At 42.2% G+C, this 20638-nt stretch overlaps 1 protein-coding gene across 2 annotated transcripts in view; it reads right to left on the bottom strand.

Annotated features, from left to right (window-relative positions):
- The window catches only part of LOC129696718 (neurocalcin-delta), a 228120-nt gene that overhangs the window by 65122 nt on the left and 142360 nt on the right, over window positions 1–20638 (bottom strand). The window contains exon 1 of one of the 2 annotated variants that reach the window (XM_055634848.1): window positions 2074–2249. The exons of the other annotated variant lie outside the window; for it this stretch is intronic. The gene's annotated coding sequence lies outside the window, so the exon portion shown is untranslated. Of the gene's footprint in view, window positions 1–2073; window positions 2250–20638 lie in introns of those variants that run through there. 2 annotated transcript variants of the gene reach the window in all.

The following is a 20638-nucleotide window of genomic DNA, read 5'->3' as shown; positions in this document are numbered from 1 at the left end:
TCATTCCTTCTTCTCCCCCCCTCCTGTGGGGCAGAAGCTACAGATGCTAGAAAACACATACCACCAAACTCAGTAGCTACTTCCAAACAGTCCTTCCTTAAGCAAGGGTACAATCGCGATTCTCCAACCTACCTCATTATTGACATTGGGCTCTACAATTCTTAGAAACCATGTTCTGCACTCTGGTATCATTCTCTTCACTCTAACTTTTAGATATGTATTTTGCTTAATTGTATAATGTATAGTAATATCTGATTTGATCGGATAGTATGCAAACAAAAGCTTTTCACTGTGTTTTAATATTCTGTTGATTGGCATCTCCAATACAGATTTCTAATTATGTAACCAAATGGTTGAAATTTAGGTTTATTATTGTCATGTGTATTAAAACACAGTGAAAAGCTTTTGTTTGCATACTATCCGATCAAATCAGATATTACTATTCTGATTTGATCGGATAGTATGCAAACAAAAGCTTTTCACTGTGTTTTAATACACATGACAATAATAAACCTAAATTTCAACCATTTGGTTACATAATTAGAAATCTGTATTGGAGATGCCAATCAACAGAATATTTAGATATTCACATAGAAAAGTCTAGTTTTAAAAAAACGTTCTTACTTTTGTATGGTTTAAGAGTAATCAGATGCATCACTTTGATGCCCGATATCTTCTGGCCAGAGTTCGTCCTGCTGTAAGTTTGGTTCATTGCCCAGAAGCTCAACCACCACATGGCTGATATGAATGACGACTCACTTTGTTTCCCTTTTCTAAATAAAATCTCTCGCTAATGGCAGAAATTATAAAATAATAAATCATCTTGCCAATGTCAACATGCTATTTCCAATAAGCCCTGGAATCAATAGCCACTGATTTTATAGGATCACTGATGCTCTACCCTCCTCCTAGCAGACTTTTACATAATTAATGTACCAAAGTTACAATGATCAATTAAATTATTCCATAAGGCACACAGTGCGTTTCATATGTTTTTTCAAAAAAGAAATCATTAGTGGTCTCTAAAGAGAAATTTCCATGCACAGCAACCAAAATGTGGCTTTTATCTGATGTGCTCTCATCAAACAAGCACTCAGCTATGTTGGACATGAATCAATTTCTTAGCAAAACCCTTTGATTAAGTATTAAAAGGGACTATGCTTAGGCACTAATTCAATCCTCTCATTCCCTCTCTTTGATAGGAATTGCATTTTAAAAGGGGTTATTTTATCTTCCCACATTCATTCCATCCTTCTTTCTCAATTAATCAAATAAACATGCAAACATGCTCAACTCATAGTTAGGCTAGTGTCCAGAAATCACAGAAAGAACTGATGAAAGAATTAGAGCACAGCTATATACATTTCACTATTTGCACCCTTTCAAGTTTTTGTTTACCATTGTGTTAAAGTACAACATCTTAAAATGAGAACATTCTTGCACATGAAGACCGAGCTTGTTTTACAATTCTTTTTCTTGATGACAAGATTCAGTTAGAAATCGTCAAACAGTAAAAACATTACATATATTTATTTTTACGATCGTAAAAATAAAGGAACATTGCAATAACTTCAAATTGAGAATGCAATGCTAATCATTTAATAGGGAATGTTTTCTCATTGCACACAATGCTTGTACGTAATGGCCGTGTCTATTTCACAAGGTAAGTGAAACATTAATCCATCACATAAAAGTATCATTGCACTGGATTTATTTCCAAGCTTTGAATATTGCAGGCAGGTTTGTTTTAAAAGGCACAAACACATAAATATTAGAGAATTGAATAGCATTCATTCACATGTGAACACCTCCGCTGTTACGGATCTCGTCCACTATCCACACAACAGCTCAAGAAAACATTAACCACTGATCACCCACCAGTGTAACAAAGCGTGAAAGAAGCCAATGCTCAGTGTAAATGCCAAACTTCCTCACTCTCACCAGAAAAGATAATTAGTTTAAACTAAGCAAGTGATTCTATAATGATGCCGAGAACTAACTGGGGTTAAAACACAAAGGGAGGTTCAACTCCAATCCCCCATCCCGATCCCATCCCCGGTAGACTCCAGTTACCTCGCTGGTTCATTAGAGGACGCTCAGGGGTTATTTTAAGTGTTCATGGTAGCTGGCAGTAAGGGAGCGCCTCGCCAAAGTTGCTGCTGCTGCTGCTGTTGCTGTTGCTGCTGCTGCCGGAGTTTGGGCCGCACACACACACACACACACACTGGGCTGAGCTGAGCTGCCAGACTCCCCCCCCTCTCCCTCTCCCTCTCCCTGCGTCAAATGGCGGTCACATGGGCGGCCATCTCCGGCGTTGCCACGGCAACCGGCGCACTGATTTCAACCAAGGCTCCTCCAGCTCTATCATCTTTGATTTCACCAGGTTCAGCCCGAGGGGGGTAACAGCTCAAAGCCCAAAGCCTGCAGAGCTTGCACCCTCCCGCACTGTTGTCCCCCTCCTGCTCTGCCCGTCCTGATCGCCAATGCTCGGCAGGCCAGCGATATTTATCCACACCGCCTCCGGCCTTGGCAACAGGTCCGATGATGCACTGGTGGGAAGAAGCTGAAAGAAAGCTCTTCACTTCAGCAGACAAGTAAGCGATTACCCGAGCAGGGAGCCTCACGAAGAGCGTCTATTGCCATCGATCGTCACCTCCATCCATCTCTCCATCAGCACTCCTTGCCTCCAAAGCCATTCCACCTTCTCACATAGAAACATAGAAAATAGGTGCAGGAGTAGGCCATTCGGCCCTTCGAGCCTGCACCGCCACTCAATATGATCATGGCTGATCATCCAACTCAGTATCCTGTACCTGCCTTCTCTCCATAACCCCTGATCCCTTTAGCCACAATCTAACACCCTCTTAAATATAGCCAATGAACTGGCCTCAACTACCTTCTGTGGCAGAGAATTCCAGAGATTCACCACTCTCTCTGTGAAAAATATTTTTCTCATCTCTGTCCTAAAAGATTTCCCCCTTATCCTTAAACTGTGACGACTTGTTCTGGACTTCCCCAACATCGGGAACAATCTTCCTGCATCTAGCCTGTCCAACCCCTTAAGAATTTTTGAGTTTCTATAAGATCCCCCCTCAATCCTCTAAATTCTAGCGAGTACAAGCCAAGTCTATCCAATCTTTCTTCATATGAAAGTCCTGACATCCCAGGAATCAGTCTGGTGAACCTTCTCTGTACTCTATGGCAAGAATGTCTTTCTCAGATTAGGAGACCAAAACTGTACGCAATACTCCAGGTGTGGTCTCACCAAGACCCTGTACAACTGCAGTAGAACCTCCTTGCTCCTATACTCAAATCTTGGTTCTTGGTTTCTTGGCCCTCCAAAATATTCCAAATTGGAATTTAAACTGGAGGTGGTGGAGGGAGGATTTAAGCTAGAAAGGGTTTTTGGGAAGAAAGAGCTACCTTAAATTTGGTTGCATCTGGTTGGGTAACTATGGTAGGGTGAAGATTATTCCATGCTTTAATTGTGCGGGGGAAGGGAATTCACCCACATGAACCTAATCTTGCTGCATTCCACCCCAACCATTCAGAACCACCTGCTTCCCCCTCCTCCACCACAATCAGATTCAGATTCAGATTCAATTTTAATTGTCATTGTCAGTGTACAGTACAGAGACAACGAAATGCATTTAGCATCTCCCTTGAAGAGCGACATAGCAAACGATTTGAATAGAAAAAAAAAAAATAAGTGTCGGGGGGGGGGGGGGGGGGGGGGGTGGTAATTGGCAGTCACCGAGGTACGTTGTTTAGTAGAGTGACAGCCGCCGGAAAGAAGCTGTTCCTCGACCTGCTGGTTCGGCAACGGAGAGACCTGTAGCGCCTCCCGGATGGTAGGAGGGTAAACAGTCCATGGTTGGGGTGAGAGCAGTCCTTGGCGATGCTGAGCGCCCTCCGCAGACAGCGCTTGCTTTGGACAGACTCAATGGAGGGGAGCGTGGAACCGGTGATGCGTTGGGCAATTTTCACCACCCTCTGCAATGCCTTCCGGTCGGAGACAGAGCAGTTGCCATACCATACTGTGATGCAGTTGGTAAGGATGCTCTCGATGGTGCAGCGGTAGAAGTTCACCAGGGTCTGAGGAGACAGATGGACCTTCTTCAGTCTCCCGCTTCCACCTCCACCCCTCCATGTTTGTCACTCAACCCACTACCACCACCTCCCTAATCCCCATCCCAATAATTCCACCCCTTTGCTCCACCATTTATTCGTTATCCCCTCACCTTTGCTTTCCAGCCTCTTTACCCTCCCTTCCCTATCGCACCACCAACCATCCGCAACCCCATCCATCATCAATCCATTCCACTGCCATTACTGCACCACGACCCTTCCACTAACTACAGTCACCCATCACTCCGTAGCCACCACATTTGTAACCAGAGGTATTTCAGCTTCCTTTGTCAGAAGATTCTGTTATATATTCAACTCCACATTCATGTTCACTTAATTCAAATATCATAGGATCAAGGGACCCGTTACTGTCTATAAGTAACAATCTCTTAATTAAATTAAAATACATTTCTGCATTGATCAGTACTCAAAAGAGAGGTTCTGTCCAGTGCAAATATAATTAGATTGATACGCTCATGTAGCTAAATGCAGAACACAACTAAAGATCTCTGTAACATCCACAACTTAATATTGATTAATAAGGGTAAAGAGAGTGTGTAATGGAGTCATTTTTCGAAGTAAACAAAAGCCCTCTTCACTTTCCATGTCAGGAAAAGAGTCGTAATGTTGAAGGGTGGTATTATACTATATATTTTGTTCTGTCATTAGTGACTAGTATGAAATATTAAATTTATCTAATTTTGTTCACTAATTAAGTAAAGACAGTGGGCCATGTGTTTTTGAAAATGTTTGAATTCATCTTATCCCCAACATTACTTTGCTAGCAAAAATACACTAGCATATGTTTACAATTTGGCAATTTTAATCCACGAGTGGGCAAAATCTATGAATATCTGTATTTCAAGATGCACACACTACCTAGCAATGTATTCATGTTTTCAATTTTGAACAGATGATACATGCAGCTTTTACTTATAAAATGCTTTTTTTTAATGCTTGTAACTCGAACCTAAACAGAGGTATTCCAGATACTGGTGTGCAAGAGTTTAAGAATTGCTGTGCTCTGAACAAATGAAGGCATATTTACAATTAGAAGAAGCAATCCTTTTGCCTAATGCGATTATTATGTACTATGACTGAAATTGTAATCATTTAAAGACTCGGGTATCGATTGAATACATGCCTATCCACTACCCAGTGTTTTGTTCAACTTGTTCAAGGAGCCTTTGCCTCAATTCATGTGCAGAGTTAGCTGACCACAATTGGTTTCAATGCTAGTAAGCCGGACAACGAATAATAAAATGTGTCCCCAGTGCTTCAACACAATGCATATAATTGGAACTGAAAACATGAATAACTGTGCCTTCAGGAAATAGTGTTTAGATGGCGGAAAAATGTATTTAACCCTTAACTTGCAGAATAAACATCCGCACAAAGGGATGCTACATTGAATATTTGAACTGCATTGTGTATCATTTATCTTAGATTGCATACAACAAACTTTATAAGTATACTAGACTAAGCGGGACCCGTTGGGTCCCAGCACCACACGGGAGGGCTGGTTACCCAATGCCATATTTCCCCTCTCCCCCCATTCCAATATTGCTGGCCAGTGGGGGGGGGGAGGTTCTGTTGTGCTAGTTTGTATTATTTGTTGATCACACACACACCCTCCACCTCACAAGAGACACACACACACACACACACACACACAGACTCATTCACACATACACTGACACGAACACACACACAGACTCATTCACACACACACAGACTCATTCACACACACGCACACACAGACTCATTCATACACACACACACACACACACACTCATTCACACACACACACAGACTCATTCACACACACTCACACACGCACACACACAGACTCATTCACACACACACACAGACTCATTCACACACACACACACACACACTCACCCAATACTAAAATGGCAAGTAATTTCAGAACGTGTTGAATATACAGTGTGTAAAACGAATGTTTAAAGCCTCCTGTAGAGGCTGCTGGTGCTGAAGCAAAATCGTGCTTTAAATAACATCCAACTAACACACTCACCATAGACAGAGCCGTGACCCTCTCGCTTCCTCCGTCTGGCAGAGACTGAGTGAGTCACAACACTATCAGGTTTTATAGTCCCTCCTCCCTGCCGCCAGCGGGGGTAGCAGAGAGAATGGCGAATGTTTTTAAAAACATTAATATCTCTCTGATTTTTCATCGATGGGAAAAATCCTCTGGTCCAGTTCGGTGGAGGGGGGCTCTGAGCGAGGTGGCCAAAAATGACGGCCGTAAGTGGCGGCATTCTCTCAAAAATCACATCGCAGTGCGTCAAAAGCGGTCAAGATCTTACTTTTAGTAATATAGATGAAAGAGCGTGCAAGATCTGCCTGGAAATTCAAAGGTACACAAAAATGCTGGAGAAACTCAGCGGGTGCACAGCATCTATGGAGCGAAGGAAATAGACAACGTTTCGGGCCGAAGGGTTTCAAGTAATAAAACAAAAATGTCTGTTAATCATTGCTAAATTTTCTAAATTTTTTCATCATACAAAATCTTTTGCAGTCCTTATACTGCAGTATCAACAAACAAGATGTATATATCTAGATTAATGTTCATCTATCATTATGAACACACAATAAAGCTTTGCATTTGATTGAGCTCACCCATTTTCTTGACCACTGGCTTAATTCTACAATTGCAAACTTATTAACTGTACCCCCAACATCATTGTCCAGGTCATTAAAAACAACAAGGGCAAGGAGGTATGGGTCAGGAATAGGCAGCTAAAACCAATTGTACCTTGGAGCAGCATAGGAGATTGAGGAGCATACTTAGGAAAAAAGAGGGCATGAGGTAACTATGATAGAAGATTAAGGAGAATTCTTAGAGATTTTATGTATATTAAGGGGGGGAAAAGGGGACGAGAGAGAAAAGGGCCACTCAGAAACCCAAAGTGATCATGTATGTGTGGAAATGGGAAAGGTCCTCAAATAATAATTCTCTTGGTTTTACCATGGGGAAAGACATGAACACTAGGAAACTTGAAAAAAAGTTAATGGGGATGTCTTGCAGACTGCCTGCATATTAATCGTGGAGGTGCTGGACATCCTATGGTTTATGGAGCTAGATAATTCTCCCAGGCCTGATTAGATATACCCATGGGAAGCTAGGGAAGAAATTGAAGGAGTCCTGTCTGAGATATATGAATCATCATTAGACACAAGTGTGGTACCGGAACAATGGAGGGCGGCTGATGTTATACCTCAATTTAAGAAGGGCTGCAAAGAAAATCCAGGGAATTATAAACCAATAAACTGAACATTGTGGTAGGCAAGTTACTGAAGAGAATTCTGAACATATAATACACTGTATACATGCAATTGGAAAGACATGGGTTGATTCGGAATAGACAACATGGCGTTGTGCACGGGAGATTGTGTCTCACAAATTTGATGGAGTTTTTTGAAGAAGTAACCAAGAAGGTTGGGAATGGTAGGGAATTGAAGAATAGAGGGATCTGGGTATAACCGTGCATAGTTCCTTGAAGGTGGAATCTCATATAGATAGGGTGGTAAAGAAAGCTTTTGGTATGCTAGCCTTTATAAATCAGAGCATTGAGTATAGGAGCTGGGATGTAATGTTAAAATTGTACAAGGCATTGGTGAGACCAAATCTGGAGTATGGTGTACAATTTTGGTCGCCCAATTATAGGAAGGATGTCAACAAAATAGAGAGAGTACTGAAAAAGCTACTTATCTTAACTACTAAACCAGGTTCGCTTCTTAATAAACAGACACCACACAAACTGTTTGGTAGACCAGTTCAAAACTTTACTTAACATCGGCCGATGGAAGGGAGGGAGAACTCCAGTCAAGTGACCAACACAGACACTTGACTGTGCTCAGTCACCTTCTCTGAACAACAGAATTACATTGCTTTAAATAGGTTTTTTGTCCCCTTATCACATTCCACAGACATTAGTCATGGTCAGAAGTACTGGAAAAGGTTTCCACAGAATGCATCACATCAAACCTTTTTTTTACATGGTACAAGATATACTAAAAACATTGTCCATTTGTTTATCTCCAAATAGACCACCCCAGCTCTCTTCGCTGCTTCCTCTGTCATTTGGTCCCTCATAAATATAGGTAATTTGTTTACAAAGATGTGACCACCTATGTCTCTCTTCCTCTATCACCTCCTCCCCCATAAACATTTGTCATTTGGTTTATGGCATCTCCCTGTGAAGATTTAACCAGCTATCTCTATAGCTTCTCCTCTGCCTGTCACTTGGGAGACAATGTTATAGGATTTATTATCTCACACACCCACAACCTAAGGCAAGCCTAACTTGACACTAAATATAAGCTGTAAGCTAGCCCAGAAGTCAATTTAATATCTTCTTATATTTTTAACTAAAATTCGGCTTCATCAGTACAGAGGAGATTTACTAGAATGTTGCCTGGGTTTCAACAACTAAGTTACAGAGATAGGTTGAATAAGTTAGGGCTTTATTCTCTGGAGCACAGAAGGTTAAGGGGGGACCTGATTGAGGTCTTTAAAATGATGAGAGGGATAGACAGAGTTGATGTGGACAAGCTTTTCCCTTTGAGAATAGGGAAGATTCAAACAAGAGGACATGACTTCAGAATTAAGGGACAGAAGTTTAGGGGTAATATGAGGGGGAACTTCTTTACGCAGAGAGTGGTGGCGGTGTGGAATGAGCTCCCAGTGGAAGTGGTGGAGGAAGGTTCATTGGTATCATTTAAAAATAAATTGGATAGGCATATGGATGAGAAGGGAATGGAGGGTTATGGTATGAGTGCAGGCAGGTGGGACTAAGGGGAAAAAAAAAATTTGTTCGGCATGGACTTGTAGGGCCGAGATAGCCTGTTTCTGTGCTGTAATTGTTATATGGTTATATGGTTATATGGTTGATGAAGACAGGGCTATAGTTGTAGTGTATGTGGACTTGAGAAAGCCCTTTTATAAGGTTCTTCACAAAATGTGTTCTGAAAGGTTAGATCACATGGAATCAACATACAGCTAGCTATGTGTATATAATTGACTTCATGTTAAGAAGCAGAGGGTGGTGATGGAAGGTTGTTTTTTTGGAATTATGGTTTGTCTGTCTCGGGTTAACTGGTCCAATTGCTGTTGGTCATTTTATTGTTTTATTTTTATTTAATCTTTATTTAACCAGGAGAAGTAATCTATATCAACGAGTTGGTTGGGAATGTACAAGACATGATTACCAAGTTTGCAGATGATGCCAAAGGTGGTGTTGTTGTAGAAGATGATGATGGTTAGCAAGAATTATATCAGAATTAATTAGGCAAGTGGAGTGAGTAATGGCAATTGGAACTTAATTCAGCTAAGTGGTAGGTGTAGTGTTTTGGGACATCAAACCAAGCCAAGATCATCACAATGAATGGTAGGATGCTGAGTAATGTTATCGATCAGAGGGATCTAGGAGTATGTGTACATTGTTCCCTAAAAACGGCATTGCATGTAGATAGTTTGTAAACAAAGGCTTTTGGCATGCTTGTCTTCATCAAGTATAGAATTTGGAATGCTATTTCACAGTTGTACAATATGTTGGCGAAGCACTTGGGAGTATTGTGTTCAGTTTTGGTGTCCCTGCTATAGAAAAAATGTCTTTAAGCTGGAAAGAGTGGAGAGATGATTGACAATAATGTTGCCAGGACTTGAGGGCCTGATCTATGTTGAGAGGTTGGGCAGGTCAGGACTTTATTTATTGGATTGCAGGAGGCTGAGGAGTGAGTTTATAAAGCCATGAGGCAGATAGATGGAGTGAATGCAAGTGAGAGTGGAAAGATTTCATAGGAACCACAATCGCTCATCTCCTGTGGTTCATCACACATATGACTGCTTTGGATTCTGAGGGGCTCTACTCTCCCTCTCTGGTTACCCTATTTCCTTTAATGTACTTATCTTTGGATTCTTCTTAAACATCTGTCAGAGCAACGAGACTTGGGTGTCATGGTACACCAGTCATTGAAAGTAGGCATGCAGGTGCAGCAGGCAGTGAAGAAAGCGAATGGTATGTTAGCATTCATAGCAAAGGGATTTGAGTCTAGGAGCAGGGAGGTTCTACTGCAGTTGTACATGATCTTGGTAAGACCACACCTGGAGTATTGCATACAGTTTTGGTCAGAGGGAGTGCAGAAAAGGTTCACCAGACTGATTCCTGGGATTCTGAAGTCCTGGGAAAGTCAGGACTTTCATATGAAGAAAGACTGGATAGCTTGTACTCACTAGAATTTAGGAGATTGAGGGGGGATATTATAGAAGCTTGCAAAATTCTTAAGGGGTTGGACAGGCTAGATGCAGGAAGATTGTTCCCGATGTTGGGGAAGTCCAGAACAAGGGGTCACAGTTTAAGGATAAGGGGGAATTCTTTAGGGACTGAGATGAGAAAAATATTTTTCACACAGAGAGTGGTGAACCTGTGGAATTCTCTGCCACAGAAGGTAGTTGAGGCCAGTTCATTGGCTATATTTAAGAGGGAATTAGATGTGGCTAAGGGGATCAGTGGGTATGGAGAGAAGGCAGGTACGGGATATTGAGTTGGATGATCAGCCATGATCATATTGAATGGTGGTGCAGGCTCGAAGGGCCAAATGGTCTACTCCTGCACCTATTTTCTATGTTTCTATGTCTTGCACCCTTTTTGCCCTCCCTGATTTCCTTCTTATGCATGCACCTTCCCAGTTACTTACGATACGATAGAACCTTGTTTATCGCAGGAGGGAAATTGACTCCTGCTGCCTTCTCCATACATACTCCATGCCTCCTTCGTTTTCCTGACCAAAGCTTTATTTTCTCTCGACATTCAGGCTTCCTTACCCCTCCCTGCCTTGCCCTTCATTTAAACGGGAACATGCGTGCTTTGAACTATCACCGTTGCACTTTTAAAAGCAGCTCCGCTTCTGGATGTCCCTTTGCCCACAAACAGCTTACTCCAATCAACCTTTGCAGGTTCTGTCTAATGGCAACAAAGTTGTCCTTGCTCTAATTCAGAACTTTACCTTGTCCATAACCATTTTAAAGCAAATAGAACTGTGGTCACCAGTCCTAATAGCTTTCCTACCAACATTACCAGCCCTACCCAATTTCCCGAGAGTGGGTTAAACTTTGTTCTATTGAACAGTTGCAAAGGTACAGTGGAAAAGAAAATTGGGAAGTGTGTCAAGGATTGTCTCCTATACCAATATGTTACAGATATTACCCAGGAACAGGCTATTTTAAATGAGGTAGGATTAATGAGAGATTTCATAATAGAGGATCCCCTCGGGAGTAGTGATCACAGCATTAAAAAAATCCAGATATAATTTGAAGGCAAGCATTCCATATTCCAAACCAGTGTTCTCAACTTAAATACGAGCAATTACAAGAGATGGAAATAGAGTTGGGTAGATGGACTGGAAAAATAGGCTAAAGGATGGGTGATTAGATGAGCTGTGGCAGATATTTAACCAGCTTTGATCAACGGGAATCTATCTGAAATAGAACAAAAAGGATTAGATGGGAAAGAGCAACCATACATACTTAACAAAGGAGGTCAAGGAAAATATTTAATTAAAAACTAAAGTATATGAGGTTGCAAATCTTGTGATAGAACAGAAAGCTGTAATTTTTTCAGGAACCAGCTGCGGGAGTCTAAAAATCTAATCCGGTGGAGAAAATTGATTATGAGACAAAACTGCCAAGTAATATCACAAGAAAATATCACAAGCTTTTATTGGTATATAAAAAGAGGAATCCTAAAGTAAGCCAGAAAATGACTAGCGGGAATTAATAACGAATTAAATATCAGGCAAGTGTAACCAATGCCTTGCAACAGTCTTACTGGGGAAGACACTGCAATTACTCCAAAGAGATTACTTTTCAGGTTGGGATCCTTCTTCAACCAGCTGGAATAGGGGGCAGAAAGCTGGAAAAGAGAGGTGCTGGTGGGGCAAAACTTGGCAAATGATAGATGGATGCAGATGGGAGGAGTGATCAGCAGACGGGTGGAATGCGACAAAGGCTAAAGTTGAAAAGAATGCACAAGGGTCTCCGATAAGTAAAGAAGAGGAGGTGTGAAATGTGCAAATGGAGGGAGGGTTGTGGAGGATTGGAATGGGGAAGGGAAAAACAGGTAGGATGAAATGAAATATGGGAGATGGGTGGGGCATACAGAGGAGAGGAAAGGAACAGGGTGACCAGGGCAGTGGCAGATGTTGGGAGAAATGAGAAAGATGGAGAGGGAGAGAGAGAAAGAGGGGTAAGGGGGGCAGGAGGGAGGATTATAAACTGAAATTGGTGAATATAATGTTCAATTTAACCTTTGTGCTCAATCACACTGCATTCATCTGCCAACCACCCCTCTTGGCATGTATCCACCTATCATTTGCCACATTTTGGTCCATCCTTACCTCTTTTCCAGCTTTCTTACCCCTATCCCATCGTCTGGAAAAGGGTCCCAACCTGGAGTGTCACCTGTCCATTCCCTCCAGTGATGCTGTCTGACTGGCTGAATCCCACCAGTACTTTGTTATTATCTGCATTAAACTGAATTGCCTTCTATGAGCTATGAGTGGTTGCATTACTCAGAAAAGATTAAAGATCTTTAGCAGCTGCTCCTCGTTACTTATAAGCATACTATAATCTTCTTGTAAATCAACATATTGTATAATCAAATTTATTTTTAACTGCATCCATAGCTCAGACTGACCAGTAAGTCTTTCCTTAATATCTGACCACTTAGAATATTGTGAAAGAATGCTAGTCTGCAGGGCTATCATCATGACTCCTCTATTCGTAGAGCTCCAATAACATGACTCGCATTTCAGTTTATGTCGCTTATTACGTGTCCATTTATCATTTTTGGCATTTTACAGCAAAGTACTGCAAATACTATGTCAAATTATTCTAAATCATGAGGTAAAATCATTTAAAAAATCAATACTTGGATTTGTATCATACATTTTTTCTAATGTCACAACCATATTTAAAATTTAAGGAGCATTTCTTAAGCAGCTATCAGGCACCACTATGTAGCCATTCTTTTCAAATATAACTGTTTTACATTTGTTAAACATTTGTTTACATGTGCATCTCTTTCTTGAGCCCCAAGTTCTTGGGCTTTAGTTCTTCAGTGCATTTCCATGCCTTCCTCCCGTCCTATGAATCATGGAGTCTTACAGCATGGAAACACGCACTTCGGCCCAACATGCGCACACCGGCCAACATGTCCCATCTACACTCGTCCCACTTGCCAGCATATGGCCCACATTTCTCCAAACCTATCCTATCCATGCACCTGTATAAATGTTTCTTAAACATTGTGATAGTACCTGCCTCAACTACCATTCAGTAAGTAAGTGTATTGGCCAAGTATTCACAAACAAGGAATTTGCCTCCCACAAGTAACAACATGACCTACAGTGACATTTACGAATGGCTCAGAAAACACTTAACGTTAATAATAATACAACATTAATGATAAAACACCATTGATCAAGCATGTGAACCAACAAAATACCAGTTCGAAGGGAAGCTACAGATTTTTGGCTGTGAGTAGAGCAACTACTCGTTGATAAAAACTGTTCACTATGTAGATCCTGCCTATGTTAGACTTCCCAAAATGCAACACCTCACATTTCGCTGGATTTAATTCCATGGACCATTCCTCAGGCCACCTGCCCAAACCATCAAGATCCTGCAGCAATTTTTGACAACCATCGTCATTATCTACAATACCATCCACTTTTGTGTCACTTGTAAATTTGCTAACCATGTAATGTATGTTCTCATCCGAATCATTGGTGTAGATGACAAACAGCAGTGGGGCCAGCAATGAACCCTGAGGCATACCACTAGTCACTGGCCTCCATTCCGTAAAGCAACCTTCCACCATCATCCTCTGCATCATTCCATGAAGCCAATTTTCTGTTCATTCAGCCATCTCTCCTTGAATCCCATGGGATCTAACCTCCCAGAGCAGCCTACCATGTGGAACCTTGTCAAAGGCCTTACTAAAATCCATGCATACAACATCTACAGCTCTGCTTGCATCGACCTTTTTGGCCACATCCTCAAAAAACTCACTCAGATTCGTGAAATACAACCTCCCACATACAAAAAGGATTGCAGGGAAAAGGCTGAGAATTACACGCCAGTGAGCTTAATATCTGTGGTCAGAAAGTTACTAGAAAGTATTCTGAGGGTTGGATACATATGCATTTGGATGGACAATGGCTGATTAGGGATTGTCAACTTGGTTTTGTACGTGGGAGGTCGTGTCTCCTACAAGTACTCCAAATGACGTTTCATCAAAACCCTGCACAATGTCGACTCTTCTTTATTCTGTAATTCCAAGCCTCTTGCAATAAAGGTAAATGTACTACACATTAATTACAGGGCTGCCAACTCTCACGCATTGAGCGTGAGACTCACGCATTTCATGAAATTCACACGCTCTCACGCTGATCACAAATTTCTCACGCTCAAATTTTAAAATAAATAAATAAAGTCACGAACAATTCAATTCGCCCAAGGCTTCCAGATCTCCTCCACGCTCACCAATGAGAATAGTTTTCTGTCGGCGGGTTTCCCATAACAAACGAGCAATTTAATTGTCTTAGACTCTTAAGCACACTATTTAAAATGGCAAACTACAGTGCTGGAAATTCAAAATAAAACAAAAATTGTTTTAGAGGTGAGTAAAAACCATGAGGGGAATATATAAGGTGAATGCACAGTCTTTCTCATGGAGTTTTAACCCCGGCCCGGAGCCAGGAGTGGACCTGGTGGGTGGGGCGTCGGTGCTGCCTCCCGAGCCGCAGGGATGAATCTCGGGCTAAGGCTCCGCTCCGATGCCCGACCCCTGGGTCACTGACCCTCATGTCCCCCGGACCCCAGCTGGACACAGAGGGCCAGCCCGCATTCTCAGGGGGGGCGGGGGGGGGGGCGGGGAGAAGACACGGTGGGGGGGAGTGGGGGTGGTGGGGGGGAAGAGCCCGGGGGGGAGGCGTGGGGGGGGAAAAGGGAAACGCACCCCTGAGCATCGCCAAGTCTCCGCTCACTGCGGATGTTGTACCCGCTTCACTCTCACACACACACAAGGTTTAAAGGGATATGGGCCAAATGCGGATAAATGGAACTAGTTTAGATGGGGCATCTTGATCTGCATGAACAGGTTGGGATGAAGGGCCTGTTTCCATGCTGTAAGACTATGACACATTGTAGAAAGGGTGCAATTGCATTGGAGAGTATCCAGGGCAATTTATGAAGATGTTGGCAGTGCTGGAATTTTATTTTTACTTTGAGGAAAGATTTGATAACTAGGATTGTATTCTCTGCAGCAAAGATTTAGTTGAAGTGAATAATATTATGAGAATAGGACCTGTTTCGCTTAACAAAGAGTGTAGGAAGAAACTGCAGATGCTAGTTTACATTGAAGATAGACACAAAAAGCTGGAATAACCCAGCGGGACAGGCAGCATCTTTGGAGAGAAAGAATGGGTGATGTTTCGGGTCGATACCTTCAGACTGAAGAGGTTGAAAACCAGCCATAAAACACAATGACTGGATATGTGTGTTATCCAACCAAGGGCAGAAATCAGAATCATGTGTTCATCTTTATTGACGTGACTCCACAATAAATATATTACAGAAAAAATAATTTAATGGGGTAGCACGTTGGCGCAGCGTTAGAGTTGCTGCCTTACAGCACCACAGGCCCAGATTTGATCCTGACTAGGGTGCTGTCTGTACAGTATTTGTACATTCTCCCTATGACCACATGGGTTTTGTCTGGATACTGCGGTTTCTCCCACATCCGAAAGAAGTGCAGGTTTGTAGGCTAATTTACTTCTGTAAATTGTCCCTGACGTGTAGGATGGAACTGGTGTATGGTAGATTGCTGGTCGGTGTGGACTAGGTGGGCCAAAGGACCTGTTTCCATATATATGTTTTACATATATATCTTAATTTCATTGAACAATATACGATTGAATATGTGGAATTATTTTAGTTTTGGTTCTATTGTCAAAAGGTAAGGTAGATTGTTTTATTTGTGCAGAACAGTGATGGAAGTCTGACACGCCTTGTTTCTCTGTTTTTTTCTCTATATATATGCATAGCAGCATGAATTATAATCTGGTTTCCATACATGAATATAACCATATAATAATAACCATATAACAATTACAGCACGGAAACAGGCCATCTCGACCCTATTATACTAAGGTCTTTCATGTGCTGCACCTATTGATCAGAGCCTGGCTCTACTGTGGAACGTAATTAGGAATGTAATTTAGCCTAATTTAATCCAATTTAAAGCATGAATGTTGCATTCAAGTGTAAATTAAAAGACTCGCTACATTATGCACCAGATTGCACAATTTCAAGCTGAAAAATGCAAAAGCTCCCAACCCCCTCCCCCCTCAGTCACTACGCTCCCTCGCAATTGCTCACTCTCAACTCTCACCCAATGTTGGCAACCCTGTAATTACTTGCTGTGACTCAAAATGTGCTTTCTGTCTCATAAACCAGCACACCTTATACACACTAATATTCAGTATTTTTCATTCCATCTACCAATATAAATGCCTTTACATATTCATACATCATGCTCTGCCCATACTATATCCACTCAGTCTCCATTATCTTCTCTGCTAGTTATATCCTCAACAATGATTTCCCCTTCATAAAAAAAAGTTGGAATTGGCATTTGATAACTTAATCAATGACTGCAAATCTTTAATACCGAACATTTGTCTGGGTTCGTTTGTTTCCTTTAACTAATGGTTCTTATAAACATAGTGAGTTTGATGATCATATCTGGGAAAGTAACGGTGACCCTTACACCTGGCCTCATCATCTCAGCTTGGATAGGGGAAAGAATGTCTTAGATATCCATCCCATTAGACTGGTGTCCAATAATCCCTAAAATGACAATGCAGAATCAAGATCAATCATAGAATCATCTTCTCCCATTCCTCCACCTCAAAACTGGCTGTGGGTATGAAGATTCTGTGCTTCAGGTCACACACAAGCACTTTGCAGAAGGACAACTGATGCCAGTTAAACGTCATCCTCGGAGGAGTTGCATCAGGACAGATATGGAAAAAATGGAGAGAGGAGGCACTATGAATCCCTTTATTTTCTGAAAAATGAACCCTGTCATATGTAATTAAGAAAAGCACTTAAGGTGGCATATCTTAATGTTGCTAGGTAACAGTGCTTGTCGATTAGTCTCAATGTCAATAAATGCTGCATTGAATGTAATCTGGACGAAAACCAGGAAACGATAAGAAATGTTCCATAAACATCAGGCATGTACCGTAAAAATTAATCTGTTCAAAATGTTGAATTAATAATTAAAATAAAGTAACAGACGATAAAATAACATTGCATTTGTTTTTGACACATGACAATGTACATATCTCTTTAGTTCAGTGATTGGCAACCTACAGCCCCCGTGCTGAATGCGGCCGTAACCCAAAATCAACCGGCCCGTGGGCGTATTTTTTTCCCTGTAATTATCCGGCCCGAAGATTTCCATCATCTCCGGTACCTCCCGGCCCGAGGCCGCAGGCGCGGTAACGCAAGGGCGCAAGGAGGCCTGCGCAGGCGGCTACAATGGCGGGACCGCCGAGCAGCGCCGAGCAGCGTGTACCAAGCACAGCCGAGTTCTGGCTGCACCGCATCCTGCGCAAAGCCGCCGGCATGGCCGTGCACCTTCTGTGTCTGGGCTTCACTGTCGAGATCAGGATTGTCAATACGTCGGGGACGAGTGAGTGTGAGTATTTGAGCCACCGCCTTCAGGACAGAGCCAAGGCAATGGTCCATAGGTGCGCAATTCGTGAGCACCCGTAACCAAAGATTATAGAGCAGAGCAAGATAGACCACTCCTCCGAAATCCAATGGACTGACGTGTAGTACGTAACGGAATGTCACGGCCGCCATTTGTTTATGCCAAACGCGACATCTTTGGTAGCGGGGACGGACTCCACAGTTATACAATCTGCTCTTACATCAAGTCGCAGGGAAAAGCAAAGATACTAGAGGCTCCTCTAGTATCTTTAGAGGCTTTCCTCCACTCCTGAGTTGATCCAGGACTGATTTTCGGTCCCCCCCGATATCAGGTGAAGACGGCCAGCGGGAGAGCCTCACGCGTCTGCCCGCGATTGGCGCTCCCGAGGCAGCGGGCAATGCTCCTCTAGTATCTTTGGTGTAATCCATTCCAAAGATTGATCCGTTCTATCATCTTTGGTGTAATCAGTGTTGTGGGGAACAGTGTTTTATACAGCATCGATAACTTCACATATTTAGTTAAAATTATTGTATATTTTATTAATATTATTGTAAATTGCAGCTCAATAAAATGGCGTCATGTCATACCCATGTCATACTACGCTTTTTTCGCAGAGTGGCGCATCTTGCTCTGCTCTATAATCTTTGCACGTAACTAGGGGCCAGTGCCAGGTGGCGTCCTCGAAGGGGGCGGGATCTATGTGAACATGTGATTTGATGCCTGCCATCTGGGGTGGGATGGGGTTGGGATCCATGTGCACAAGTGATAAATGTGGCCCGCCATCCGCTCACAGACATGCGTCCTGACCCCTATGCAGGACAAGGTTGCCGACCCCTGCTTTAGTTGGTATCTTGATATTGCTATATAGCATTAAATATTTACAACCGCCAAAAGCCACATTTTATTATCTATACACACCTGATTATAAACAAAATATCAAATTCATATGTTCAACAGAAATACATAAACATATCTTTGACAGGTGCACATACCAGCCTCCCCCTCATCGACTCCATCAAGTAGTTAACATCAAAGATCTTATAGCGAAGCAAGATGGGTTACTCTCACGCAAACGTGTAGTACACTCATGGGCGGATTCATGGATGATTATATGACTCATTTTAGCAACCAGCCTCCGCCATCTTGTTCCGCCATCTTGTTCCGCCATCTTGCTCCGCCATCTTGCTTCCGGCATTGGAGATTGCCGGAAGCAAAGATTGGATCCGCAGCGGGGAGAGGGAGTGCGCGGTCTGGGGCAGCGGGAGAGGGAGTGCGCGGCCCGGGGCAGTGGGAGAGGGAGTATGGGGTCCGGGGCAGCGGGAGAGGGAGTGCGGGGTCCGGGGCAGCGGGAGAGGGAGTGCGTGGTCCGGGGCAGCGGGAGAGGGAGTGCGGGCAGCGGGGAGAGGGGCATAGGAGGGAGGGAGACATTGTAGTGTGGGGGCAGGCGAGAGGTAAGAGAGTTGAGGGGGGGGATAAGGCCTAGTGTGTGTGAAGTTGCGGGGAGGTTTACAATGTTTCTTATTTACAATGTTTCTTATTTAATGTCCCTTGTCTAGTCTGAAATAAAGTTCATTATTGGATCAGAAGAAATATAATTGTGTGTGTTATATGATTATATACATTTATATAATTTTCATGTATGTGTGTTTATAAACATTTTATTCTTTAACAAGAATTAACAGAATTATGAATCTAACCCTATATCACACACAAAAAGTTCCCGCACATGGCAATTACCCTGCGAGTCGGGTAGGTTCCGGTTAATACAAAATCAACTCAAACACTGCTTGTGAACCATTTAAAAAGAAATGATTTAAAAAACATTAAAAAAGACAATTACCAGAGTCAAATTTTATTCTTGACAAGAAGTTTGAACTGACAGATTTATGAATCTGACCCACACAAACTGTTGCCCCGCAACATTGATTACACTGCGAGTCGGGTCGGGTCAGGTAGGCTCAGGTTATTAAAATGGGCGGGGAAAAATGCCCAGGATCCCCTCCATAGCGTACTACACGTCAGCCCATTGCATTTAGCAGGAGTAGCCTATCTTGCTCCGCTATAAGATCTTTGGTTAACATAATTAAGGACATAATTACACCCCATTCATTCTCTCTTCTCTCCCCATCAGAACATACAGAAGCTTGAGTGCACATACCACCAGATTCAAGAATAGTTTCTTCCCTCCTGTTATTAGACTCTTTAACGCGTATCTAATATGCTAGTGATGAATTCCCTATCTTCCAATTGATCTCATTGTAGCCTTTACAATTTATATATCTGCACTTTTTTCTGCAGCTGTAACTTTGCACTCTGATTATTTTCTCTTCTGCTCTACCTGACATATGATTTCCGTGGTTAGAATGCAAAACTAAGTTTTTCACTGTATCTCACTGCATGTGACAATAATAAACCAATACCAATGCCAAGTGGATCAACTTCAAGCTGCAGTGCAGTAACAAGCTGTCCCAAAAATTATACATTAGCATGATTATACATGATTAATACAATTCCAGAACTACATTGATAATTGCAGAAATTACATAGAGTGACACTCTATATAAATCTATACACAAATTGCAATACATTAAATGTAATTGCTTTTGTGAGCATTGCAGGACTGTACAATTGAATACTTAATTAGTGAAAGGTCTAGGGATCAAACAATCAAATATCTGTTTTTTCAATAGCAGGGCATCCCA

Source organism: Leucoraja erinacea, chromosome 4 (genome assembly GCF_028641065.1).
Source record: "Leucoraja erinacea ecotype New England chromosome 4, Leri_hhj_1, whole genome shotgun sequence".
Lineage (NCBI taxonomy): Eukaryota > Metazoa > Chordata > Chondrichthyes > Rajiformes > Rajidae > Leucoraja > Leucoraja erinaceus.
The sequence above is the reverse complement of the archived record's forward strand: the minus strand, read 5'-3'. Positions and strand labels throughout refer to the sequence as shown.